The sequence below is a fragment of the Chiloscyllium plagiosum genome, unplaced genomic scaffold (assembly GCF_037043375.1).
Source record: "Chiloscyllium plagiosum isolate Xiang-an unplaced genomic scaffold, Cpla_swu_hap1 HiC_scaffold_50, whole genome shotgun sequence".
Lineage (NCBI taxonomy): Eukaryota > Metazoa > Chordata > Chondrichthyes > Orectolobiformes > Hemiscylliidae > Chiloscyllium > Chiloscyllium plagiosum.
This window is the reverse complement of record NW_028270188.1, coordinates 1,394,400-1,407,623: the sequence shown is the minus strand read 5'-3', so window position 1 is coordinate 1,407,623 and position 13,224 is coordinate 1,394,400.

Sequence of the window (13,224 nt, the reverse complement as noted above, 5' to 3'; positions counted from 1 at the left end):
GGGTCGATAGATAACAACCCACTTTCCTGTTTGAGTTCCGCATACCGCTGAATTCGTCCGAGCTATAACCCACCAGACTCTTTGACTGTCCCAGTCTCCCTAGCTACTCCGGAGAGGTTGCCTCTCCTTTTCTTTCTATCCCAGTCCAGGCCGGAGCATCCCATGTTTAAATTCAGGCGTTGATATCAATAGTTGCCATTTTAGAATAAATAGGAGCAACTTCCAGAATGGTCCCTTCTTGAGTTTCATGCCCCCATATTTGAATACATTTTGTAATACTCCCGGTCTACATCGGGGCAGGTTTGCTTCATCCAGCTTCCTAGATTCCCTCTCCGACTGCTCTCATTTTATTAATTGAGGGGGTGAGGGGTAAATGCTTATCGGTAACTGACAAAGATGCTCCGGTGTTAGAATCATGCAAGTGTTGGCCCCTCAACAGCACGTCAATGAATATTCATGGAAAATGCAAATACCGACATGAACACAGGCCACTCACAATATGAACACCTATCTCCCTCTCTGTGCCTATGTTCCTTGTCTATGTGCCCTTTCCTGCTTCCCTTGTAACATTGTGGGTCTGATTACCCTCCCTGTACTGCAGCTATTCCCCTGTGTTTCTGCATTTGCCTCAGTTCTCATGGCCCAATTCAGAGTGTGGTTAGAATTATCTCCCACTGGGAGTCCCATGTTTATAATTACAGTTAAATAGGGTCCGATGTCATCTTTTTATTACATCAAACCTATTTCATCATCACAGGTTGGGGTTTGGTAATCCCCGTGGTCCTTACACACCTCAGGCTTCCTCTCTAATATCCTTGATATTACCCTTGAGCCCCTGAGTCACTCAGGTTATTTTAGCCCATTCAGCCTGTCCCGTCCCCAGTGTGTCCCTGCAATATCTGTAAATGCCTGGAGCCACTGGTCAGCTGTACTCTGGGGGGAATCGGCTTGCACCCCATCCTCTCATTGCAGGGACAGTTTCTGTTGTACACTTCAGGGCATCTTGGCCCGAGGGAGGGTCCATACATCATCTTCGGTGAGACTGTGTACCTCTACTAATTCATCCATATTGTCACAATAAGGTCCATTATTACCATTTCTCTATCAGGCTGGGTGTTCATTCACCAACATCTGTCGTTCAGCGGGTGAATGGTTCAGGTTTAGTTTCTGTCAGTTCCCCTTGTTGCTCCCTACTGTCTGTCCAAGTTTGAGCTTTGATGCCCAGCGATGCCATAGACACGGACTTCTGGGCCTTACAGGGCGGTGGGTCATCCCACCCATTGCCGTCCCTCTGTCCATACGTAGGCGCTTTGTCATCTAACCCGTTCCAGTCAGTGTCACCATCCTCACTGCCTTCTGAGGAGAGCGGGAGACTAGATACCTCCCCCACTGTAACTACCACCTGGCCCTTTGGCTTTAAGGCTTCACATCTGAGAGCCACCACCTTCACTTGTTCCTGTTTCCCATAATAATGTAACACATTCCATCATTCCTTGAATAAAACAGAACAAAATGTGAATTTGGTTTGACTTGAAATATTAATAATTTGATATTCACTTTACTTATCTATAGAGGTGGAAATTGTACTGTGATTATTTAAGTGAATTTAACGTGATCATACAATGAAAATAACTCTGATAATCAACGACAATGAATGAACTGAATAATATGTGATTATTTGTACCAGTTCTTGCATTGAAAATTCGATTCTGTTTTAACGCTTGTCACCCATTACGCCATGCATTGTTATTAGGGAATAAAGTAATGGAAGGATATCAGAGAAAATAAATAGACTTTAATTTTAGCTTTACTGCAATAATGAACCAAAACAATATTTGGACATACGGTTAAACTACATAACAAAGGGTCCAGTGTCATTATTGACATGAAAACTATTTTAGTTTGCAAGTTGTTTTCCTCTAAGAATGATTGGAAATGAATTGTGATTTGGAATTCACCATTTAAAATATATTTTAAAGAGAATAATCTGATGCATTTTGTGGAGGAAATTGGGAATGGAAATAAATATATATTCATTGATATTAATAGTTATAAAATGTTTAGAAGTTGACTGGGATTATTTGATTGAGAGAGGCTGCATGATTATAAAGACCAATTCGCCTTTTTCATTGCATTGTTGGTTTCACTAGAATCTGTTGTGGTCTGAGCTCTTGTTGTGTGCAGTAGACTGTCACTAAAAGCTTAATTGACCTGCGAGTCCCTGATCAGGTTTCCTTTGTCTGTAAGTCAGTCTGTAAGTGAGCAACACACCTCCATTTGTGAGGGGAAACAGATTTTCTTCAAAGGAAATAAGTGGCAGATCACTCTGAGAATGGCTTCTAGCACACACCATCAGCAGCGAAGGGATTTTTCCCAAAGATTTCCAATCTCTATCTACAAATCTGATTTGTCAGTTTGTGGAGGATTCAGCCCCTCTGTTCAGAGCGGTTTTATACAAGCAGTTGGTTCATTATGTCTTTGCCAAGAATGTTGTTTACTTTTCCCTTTTACTGTGATTCTACAGGTTAGAATATTCTGTGAGTCAATTATGGTCAATAACTGAACATTGAATGATTTTGTTCCTAACAGAGCAGTGGCCTTGTTTTCAGCTAATTATTCACTTTCCATTTCCTGGTTGTGTTGAATGTTCCAGAACCAGACTCTGAGCAATGTTTTCATTCACTTGTGTTGGATTCACTGAGAGCCACATGGTCAGTCAGTTTCAGTAGTTTGAATTCAATAATCATCTAGAATTATGAGTCTATTGATGAAATTATTCTCGATTGTCAGGAAAAATCAATCTCGGTCACTGATGTCCTTTAGGGAAGGAAGCTGCCATCCTTACATGATCGAGTCTACATGTGACCCCTGACCCACAGCAATGTGGTTGACTCTTACCTGCCCTCTGGGTAATAAATGCTGCCCATAGCCAGTGGCACCTACATCCATTGAATGAATTTTCAACAAAGCTCTTAGTCCTGGGTCATGTGAGAAAGAAGCAGGAGGTGACCATTCAGCCCCTCAAGTCCACTCCATCATTCAATAAGGCCAGGCCTGATCTGTTAGTGATTTGTGTTCCATCTTCCCCTAACGTCCCTTAGCAAGAATCTATCAACCTGTGTCTGAAAAATATTCATTGAGCCCACCTTCTGGGGCAGAGAGTTCCAAAGTTGCACAGCCCTCTGTGAGGAAATAAATCTCCTCATCTCTGTCCTGAAAGGGTGAATCTAATTTTAAAGCAGTTCTCTCGAGTTCACGTATGACCCACAAGAGGAAACATTCTTTCCACGTCCTCCTTACCAAACCATTCAGGATTTCAGACACTTCAGTCATGTCATCCCTCACTCTCACAAACTCCAGCTGAAACAAATCCAGCCGGTTCAACCGATCCACATTTTATTACTGTCACGCCGGGTTGAAATGTTGTGTTGTGTTGTGTTGTTCCACTCTGTGGGGTCTAAGAGTTAACGTGAGCCATGCTACCTTTGCTGTCTCACTGTATTACATATATCTTACATCACTGTGATGATCCCATCCCTCCCTACCTCATATAACCAAAAAGAATGGCAGAGAGAGATCAAGAAAGGTTGTTAGAAAATTTGTTGTCGCCTTAAAGGTACTTAGTCTGTTTGTAGAGATGCATTGTAGTTGAAGTAACCAGTTAATGAAAAGTTACTGACAAAATATTTTAAGTGGAGTTGCTGCTGGTGATGGAAATGCTGCTGGTTGGTATAACAGAAGGCCGGGGTGAATACTGTACTGATGAGAAAGTTGAGCAGGGTAACCTTTTATCTTTGTCAATAAGAAGAGGCAGAGATTGCAGCTAGGACAGAGTTGGAGCTGTTTTGATCTTGCAGACATTATTTTAATATTTATTTGATGTGATTTGGTTGTCACTGGCTGGGCCCAGCATTTATTGCCCATTCCTAGTTACCCTTGAGAAATTGGTGGTGAGCTGTGTTCTTGAACCGCTGCAGTCTAGCTACTGTGGGATGACCCACGATGCCATTGGCGTGGGGATTTCCAGGACATTCAGCCACCGACAGTGAAGGAATGGCGATATATTCCCAAGTCAGGGTGGGTCAGTACCTTGGAGGGGAACTTGAAGGTAGTTGTCTTTCCATATAGCTGTTGGCCTTGTCCTTCGAGATGGAAGTGGCCATGGGTTCCTTGAGTGTTGTTAGGGCTGCACTAATCCAGGCAAGTGGGGAGTATTCCATCACACTCCTGACTTGTGCCTGGTAGCTGTTGGGAAGGCTTTCAGGAACCAGGAGTTCAATTACTCTTGTAGCCACTGTGTTTATGTGGTGAGACCAATTCAGTTTCTGATCAATGATTATCCCCAGGATAGTGTTGATAGTGGGTGTTCAGTGATGGTAACAGCATTGAATATCAAGTGATGGTGGTTAGGTCATTTCTTATACGTGATGGTCGCAGCCTGCATTCGTGTGGCATGTATGTTACTTGCCCCTTGTCAGCCCAAACTTGGATATTGTCCAGATTTTGTAGTTCTTGGGGTTGGACTGCTTCAGTGCCTGAGGAGTTAATTATTTATCAACGTTCAATAATTACAAAATTATGCAAATTCCTTTTTCTATCAAACGTCATAGACTGTATCTTGTGGTCACTCTGATATTCACTTTCACTATCTCCTTATTTTCTTCCTAATTCAGACACAAATGTTTGAACATCGATCAGGATAAAATTAAATAAATTAAAAACATACCTTTCTACATGTAAGCTAATTGAATGAAATACATTACTTCTTTATTGTCTGCATTTTGAGCAAAAGTCATTTATTTTCAATAATTACTGAATGGCTCATTTATTGTCCTCTATCCACCAATCTAGCTGTTATATTTTAGTCTTCAGTTTACCGATCTTAAGGATGTCTAATCAACATCAGAGCAAAGTGCTTTTAAAATATTGAGTCAACTTATTTGTTCAGATTACAACATTTATTATGAATTCATTATCCTTATAATAATTACAGAATAAGTTGTTTGTCTTTCTAACGTGTATAGTCAGATCCATATTTTAATTTAATCCATTGTTTCATTTAATCCATTGCAGCAATGCTATTGTTTTCAGGTCAACTATCCCACAGTGGAACCAATGATTTTCCATCCAACACGCTTTGAAAACTGACTTTTGTTCATTTGAATAATCACAGCAACCTCAGCCTTATAAATTCAGAGAACTGTAATTACTTTTCACTGCAATGATTGCTGTTCATGTCTACACATTGCACAGTCACATAGTAACATTAAATATCTCCTTCTTTAAAGTGCACTGATACATTTTCAAAAATCTATGTGTTGCTAATATTGTTCAGTTCAGTAAGGGGTGTAAATGTGCAATAATAGCTCAGTACGTGAACTGATGTGAATATATTGCAGTGTACAAACTCTCAATCATTGTGAATATCAATTTTTATTTTAACCATGGAAACACAGTTGAATTAATTTAATTATATTTCACTTTAATGCTCGGATTTATTGTATTTCTAATCACAATAAGAGTGAACTATTTCATGTGACACAATTATTTAAAATTTATGTCACTTTTTCATGGACAGAAAATAGAATGAACACCCGTTTTTGCTTTCCTTTACCCATCACAGTCAAGTTTGAATTGTAAAAAGTTAGTCTGATACAGCACGGAAACAGGCCATTCAGTCCAACTTGGCATTCCGGCCAGGTTTCCGAAACTAAACGACTCCCATTTTCCTGTGTTTGTCCCATATCGCTCTGGATGTTTTCTATCCATGTAACTGTCCAAATGTCTTTTAGATGTTGTAATTGTACCAGCCGCTGCCTTTCCTCTCACAGCTCATCTCAACATGCCAAACACGCGTTGTGAAAAGAGTTGCCCCTCAGATCCTTTTTAAAACTTTCCCCCTCACCTTAATAACATTCATACTTTAATCAGTGACCTGAAGCAAATACATTCAAGATATTGTGATCATTATAATGAACAACAGATACAAGTTGAGAAAATGTTGGATTGAAAAGTAATTCAATTGACACTTTGATATTTTCTAATCAACTCTGAGGTGCTTTGACACATCTCTGTTTCAGGTAGAAATTGAACGCCTGCCTCCTGGTCTATTAGTACAGACATTACTAGCGCCCTCCATAATGTTCCCATGTAGGAAGGGCAGGACTATAATCACATACTTACTGTAGTTACTCTCAAGGAAATCTGCTCAGATATTTATTGTGATAATTGGACGAGGATTGTATTAGACAGTTCCAGTGTGCAAAGGATAAAAAGAATTAGTAATTTCTAATAATGATGGAACGAAGCGACAATGATCTTAAATAAATATAAGTCTCATGATAATCTATTAATTCAATATGTTTGAAGCAGTTATTCATATACATAAATTAAAATTAAACTGCTTTGTAAAGCACATGATTTGGAAATAAAGCATTGGTCATTCAATGTGACTACTCAGCGAAAGACAACTTCCCTCAGTTTCACAAATTGTGATTTATTGTAAAAGAATTGATCAAACATTTGTTAATTCAGGTTTGTGTACACAAGAAACACGTGAAATTTAAATAATGTTTAATGTGAAAAATAGTTCGCTCTTTTGTAATAATCAGAAATATAGAAATGTTAGCATTGAAGTGAAGTACAATCAGTACAAGAACGCAAAAAACTGTGGATGCTGGAACTCAGAAACAAAATCAGTAATTGCTGGAAACCAACTCAGCAGGTCTGGCAGCATCTGTGGGGAGCATTCAGTGTTAATACTTTGGGTCCAGTGACCCTTTCTCAGAATGTATTTTTGCTCACAGCCAATTCAATCCAACTAAGCTTCCACACTGAAAATTATTTTGCTAAGATTAAGAGAGTGTAGAGTGCAATATTGTTTGTCAGTTGATGTATTGAGCCATTGTTCCACATCGACAGCTGGATATATTGCATTTAAACAATGATTACCAGTTAGACATTAGCAATAATTAGTTTTAAAATGGCTGAAACCAAATTTAAGGTTGATAAGAAAATCCTTATTGCAATGTAATTGTGCAGTACATCGGAAAAGAAACTGAAATATTGAAGTGAAAAATAATTACCCATCTCTTAATTGATAAGGCTAATTAATAATCCTTCTATTAATATGAAAATTCAAATGAAAGAGAATGAGATAGTTACTATGAGTGTTGGGTGAGAAAATTTTGGTTGATTGCAGGTGTGTTGACCTGAAAAGTATGTTAATATTTCATTATGACACTGGCACTAAGAAATAATGGATTCAACTAAAATGTGAATCTCATGATGGTGTGAGAATTGAAATGACAATTAAATAATAATTAATGTTAGAACTCAACACTTAAAATGATTCAATATATTCAAAGCAGTTTGTACTGGATATTCATTAAGATCAGTAAACTGAGAATTAAAATATTGGGTTAATTTGAAAACAAAAATCACAACTTCAGAGATTATTCATCAGAATTGTTTTGTCATTGAAAAAAACTCATTTATTCATGAATTCTGCATTTCCCTCATTTTCTGTCTTTATTCCACAGGGATCTGTACTGGAACCTCTTCTGGTTACGATACAAATATATAGAAGTGACATGAATTAAAATCTAATTGGGTGAGTTAATAAGCTTGCAGATGATACAAAGTTCAGTGCAGTTGAATAATGTAGAAGGTTGTCAAAGAATACAGCAGGAAAATGATAAACTGCAGCTATGGACAGAGAAATTAAACGTGAGGTTTAATCCATACAAGTGTGAGGTGTCTCACTTTGGGATCTCAAATGTTAAGGAAAAGTAGATAGTTAATGGCTGGACCATGAACAGCTTTGTTGTTCAAAGGGATCTTGGCATTCAAGACCATGGCTCCCTGAAAGTGACCATGCAAGTAATTAGGTGGTTAGGAAGGCAAATGGCATGCTTGCCTTTATTGGTCAGGGAACTGGTTACAAGAGTCAGGATATCATGTTGCAACTTCATAAGACTTTGGTTAAGGAGTACTTAAAGTATTGTATTCACTTCTGTTTACCACATTACAGGAAGGATATGGAGGATTTGGAGAGGGTACAGAGTGCATTTACCAGGATGCTGCCTGGATTTGGAAAGGCGAGAAAAACTCAGGCTGCTTTTTTGTGGAGTGGCGGTGGCTGGGGGAAGAATTGATTGAAGTCTCTACAATCATGAGATACATAGGTAGAGTTGTCAGTCAGGAAGTTTCTCCCCAGAGTTGTAATGTCCAAACTATGAGACATGCATTTAAGGCTGGGGGGGGGGGGGGGGGGGGGGACGTTCAAGGGGCATGTGAGGGGCAATTATTTTTTACACAGGGAGTGGTTGATGTCTGGGATGAACTTCAAGGGTTGGTGGTGGAGGCAGATACATTAAGGCTGTTTAATGTTCATTTAGAGAATTTGGATGGATATGGATCAAGGGTCGGCAGAAGGGATGAGTTTCTTTTGCATTATGTTCAGCATAACATTATGGGCCAAAGGACCAATTCCTGTGCTGCACAGATCTTTGAGAGAAAACTAATGTCTCATTCATATGACATTTAATCTAATCAATATTTAACCACTGGTGTCAGAAATTGGACGAAAATAAGTAGAGAACGAACTTGACTATAATCTAAAGTTAGAGTCAATGACATTTACAGAGGTAATTTTTTGATTTTTTTTTAATTATAAGATTAATAACTTTGGAGATGTGTTGAAAACCTTTGCAGTTACTGATGTGATGAGCCAAAATTACCCTTTTTAAACTGAAGGTTGGACTAGAAACCTGTTAGAAATATTGAAAATATTCAGTAAGGTGTGATGTACATCATAATTTAATCCATTGATTATTACTGCCAATACTACAATATAAAACAATCTGGTCTACACCAAAAGGATCGATTTTCCATCCAATGCTCATTGGAAATATTGGAATACTACTCATTTCAACAATCAAAGTAATCGCAGCCTCATCGATTAAGAGATATCTAATGACATTTCACCAATAATTACTGTTTATTTCGAACAAACAGCAATGGGAAGTTTCTCTTTACATGCAGTTCACTGACAGCATATTAATAATTTAGTTATTGCTAATATCTAACCACTGATCAATCCAGTAAGGGATAGAAAAGTGGAATTATAGCGCAGTACATCAACTGATGGAAAGATATTGCAATGTTCACTCTCCCAATTTTTGTGAATATCGATGTATATTTTGATTTGATTTGATTACATTTTTCTTCAATACTAAGATTTATAGTAATTCTGATCACAGTAAGATTTAAATATTTTAAAGCTAAAAAAATTAAATTGGTGACATTTTTTGTAAACAAAAAATAGAATTTACAGGTGTTTGCTCTTTCCTTTATCAATCAGAATACATTTGGAATTGTTGCACGTTATACTTTTGTGGAAGGAGAGAAGATGTCTGCAGCTGAATAGTCACAGTGAATGACCTTTTCTTCCGATTCCGTCCGACTGCTAAACATTCTCATTATCTTTTTCTTTTATAAGAAAAACTGCTTTAAACGTACTCAGCAGTTGTATTTTTTTTTAATTTACAACAGGCTGATGATATGTCGATTTATCTTTCTTCCAATTATCCTGATATTAATATGTAATTAAGAGCATATGTGCTTAGTACCATTATTAACGTGAATTACTAGTTCATTCTCAGTCCATGACACAGAAACAGTCTAATTAATTCGCAGCCCAATTATCGGAATGAACACTGGTTAGTTTTTCATTTGAGTAATCCCAAGTGATTATATTCCCACCCTTCCTTGTTGGGAAGATAATGAAAGGCACTTGTGTATCTCTAGTAGTGTCTCTCCTAAGAGACCAGATCACCTGATGCAGAGCCATAGCCTTGAAAGCTAGTGCTTCCAAATAAACCTGTTGGACTATAACCTGGCGTCATGTGATTTTTGACTTTGTCCACCCTAGTCCAACACCGACATCTCCAAATTATTGTTGCACAAAAGAATTCTCGTAATTTTAAAAGAAAATATGACCTTAATTAAGATCTTTAACACACGATTATTAATCCCTTCCTATATTCGTAAAATATAATTGTAATTGAAAAGAAATGCTCACTGAACTCGGCACACACAGCCACACAAATGTCTTCCTGGTCATCTCATTACTGCTCAAGAGAAAAACCTGAGTATCTGACTGTTTCTGAGAACAAAAACCACAATAAACATTTGGTGAGCAGTTCCATCCAATAAATGCACTTGATTTCTTACATTTCACTTCAGTAATTGCACACGAAATATTTCGCTAAAACTAATAACAATGCTTTATTACAAATGAGCAAGGACGCTAACGTCAGCATACATAGCAGATTTCCAATCCAGTTGAAGTATCGCAAAATAAAATAATCTATTTTGGCTTAGTACAACCTGTAGGTGTAAACATGTTGAGCTTGCACATTAAAAATCTTTATCTGCTTATTCAGAGAAAATAGTGAAAGATGGCACTGTAAATTTACTTTGACTTTCACTCACGAAAATACTCATGTGAATCGCTTCTCATTTTCTTCCTAGTTCTGATACAAATGTCGAAATATTTACGATAATAAAACTTTAGGAATAATAAGAGTGTTCTTTGCAAGAACGACATGAAGATGTTCAAGGTCCTCGAATTACTGTTGAGAAGAATACCCTTCATAAGGATCTTATTGTCTCGCGCCGATGTTTTTTGTGACTGGTGACTGATGCATTTTCAAATCATGTGCACTGCAGAAGGATTTTTTAATTTTCAATTTGTTATGAGCAAAAAAACTTTGAACATGTTGATTTACTTTTTTAACTCCAAAGTTATTTATCAATGTACAATCATCACAAAATTATGGAAGTTCCCTGTATCTTAGTTCACTGTCATACGCACTTTCACTATCTAGTTATTAACTTCCTAGTTCTGACAGGAATGTCTAAACATTGGTCATGTACAAAAGTATATAAATTAAAAGTACGTCTCAAGAAGAAAACCTATGGATGGTAACATGTCATTCTTGTAATCCTGCATGTTTGATCCAAAAACAATTCTGCTGAATAATATCTGAATTGCTCATTTTTGTGAATCCATGAAGCTAGCTATTATATTGTATTTCTCAGTTTACCGATCTTAGTGAATATCCAATAATCATCACAGCAAAGTGCTTTTAGAATATTAAATCAATTTATTTTTTCAGATTATAATGTTATTTTTCCAGTCACTGCCATTACAATAATTGCACAATTATTGGAGTTAATCTTTCTAACAAATATAGTGAGAATCGCATTTTACTTCCATCAATTGTTTCTGAGTACGAACACTACAATATAAAAATCAATTTACCGTTCAGGTGAACGATCCCATAATGGAACCAATGACTTCCGATTCAATGCCTCATTGTAAATATTTGATGATTGCTATTTTGAATGATCACGGTAATGTCAGCCTGAAGCATTCGGAGAACTGTAATTACTTTTCATTAGAATAATTCCTGGTCGTTTCTCCACATTGTTCAGTGAAATAATCAACTAAGATTTCTCAGTATTCTTAAATTAACTGATAGAATTTTGACAATCCAGTTGCTGCAATTATCTAGTCATTGTTCAATATAGTTCAGGGTATATCTGTGGAATATGGCTCATGTATGAAATAATGTAAAGATTTGCAGTGTGTGTTGTAAATATCAATTTTTATTTTAACCCTAGCAAAAGTTGAATTGATTTAATTATGTTTCGCTTGCATGTTAATATTTACTGTATTTATAAACACAATAGAAGTTAATCATTTTTCATGGAACAAAATCATTTAAAATTCTTGTGACGTTTTGAAGTACAACAAACTAAACTGACATCTCTATTGTTTCATGAAATAGTCACAGTACATTTTGAACTTTGGGAATTTGAACATTTCTGGAAATAAACGAATTTTTCATTCGTGAATTGTTGGAGATTTGTTTTTTTTTTGTTTTCCATTCATCTATTCGTATTGAATGTAAATTTTACATGCTTTGACAATAGCGGAGGGTGTTTTTTTGAAATTTGTCTTTGCATACCTCTCACTGATTTTACTTATTGCATATAGTTGAACAGTGGCTCAGTCATTAACACTGCTGCATCACAGTGCCAGGGATCTTGGTTTGATCCCATCCTCGGTGACTGTCTTTGTGTACTTTGCCCATTCTCCCCAGGTCTATGTGACTTTTTTCGGGTTTCCTCCCACAATCCAAAGATGTGCAGATTAGGTGAGCTGGCCATGCTAAATTGCACATTGTGTTCAGGGATGTGTATGTTAGTCAGCATGAAATGTAGAGGAATATGGTTGGGAAAGTGTTTGGATGGGTTACTCTTTGGAGGGTCATTTTTTTCAACGAAATGACCCGTTACCACACTGTGCGAACAGGGATTCTACAATAGTTTAATTGCGTTTCTCTAAGCATTTCTAACGTTTTTAAAGTTGACTTTAGTCAATACCTTTAATACTTGATTATCAATGTGTTCCTAAATCTTGTAAAATATCTCAATGTTTTTTTTAAATCAATGCTCACACAAAACACGAAACATGAGGTCACACAAAGGTCCCCATGACCAGCTAATTACTGTTCAGGGGAATAATCAGAGTAACTATCTGATTGTTCCTGAGATCAATCCCCACTGCCACAGTAAGGATCCGTTATCATTCCCTCCGATAAATACAGTAGTTGTCCGCTGGTATTTCAGTTCAGTAATTACACACGATACTGGTTGTTCAAAACTGTGGTTATTCTTTATTATGAATGGCAAAGGATTCTAACGGAAGAGCTGTTCATATGTGCTAATGTGTTGCATGATCACAAACAATTTTCAGTCCAAATATTGCAAAAAAAGTGTAAATTTGGTTTTGTTTCACTGCCGAGGCTAACATTTTCAGTTCATGACCATTACAAATATTTGGAGAAAGTGAGGAAAGCAGATGCTGGAGACCAGAGTCAAGAATGTGGTGCTGGAATAGCACAGAATGTCAGGCAGCATCTGAGGAGCAGAAGAAACCACGTTTCAGGCAGAAGCCTTCATCGGGAATCTCCGGCTCCATGGATGCTGCCTGGTCTGCTGTGCTTTTCCACCACCACACTTTCGACATAAAAATATTTGTTTATTTGGAGCAAATACTCTCTGTTTCCTCTGTAATTTAAATTTACTGTGCTTTCTATTCACTCAAGTGCTGGCTTTTATTGGTAGAGGAATTGAGTTCCAGAGCCCTGA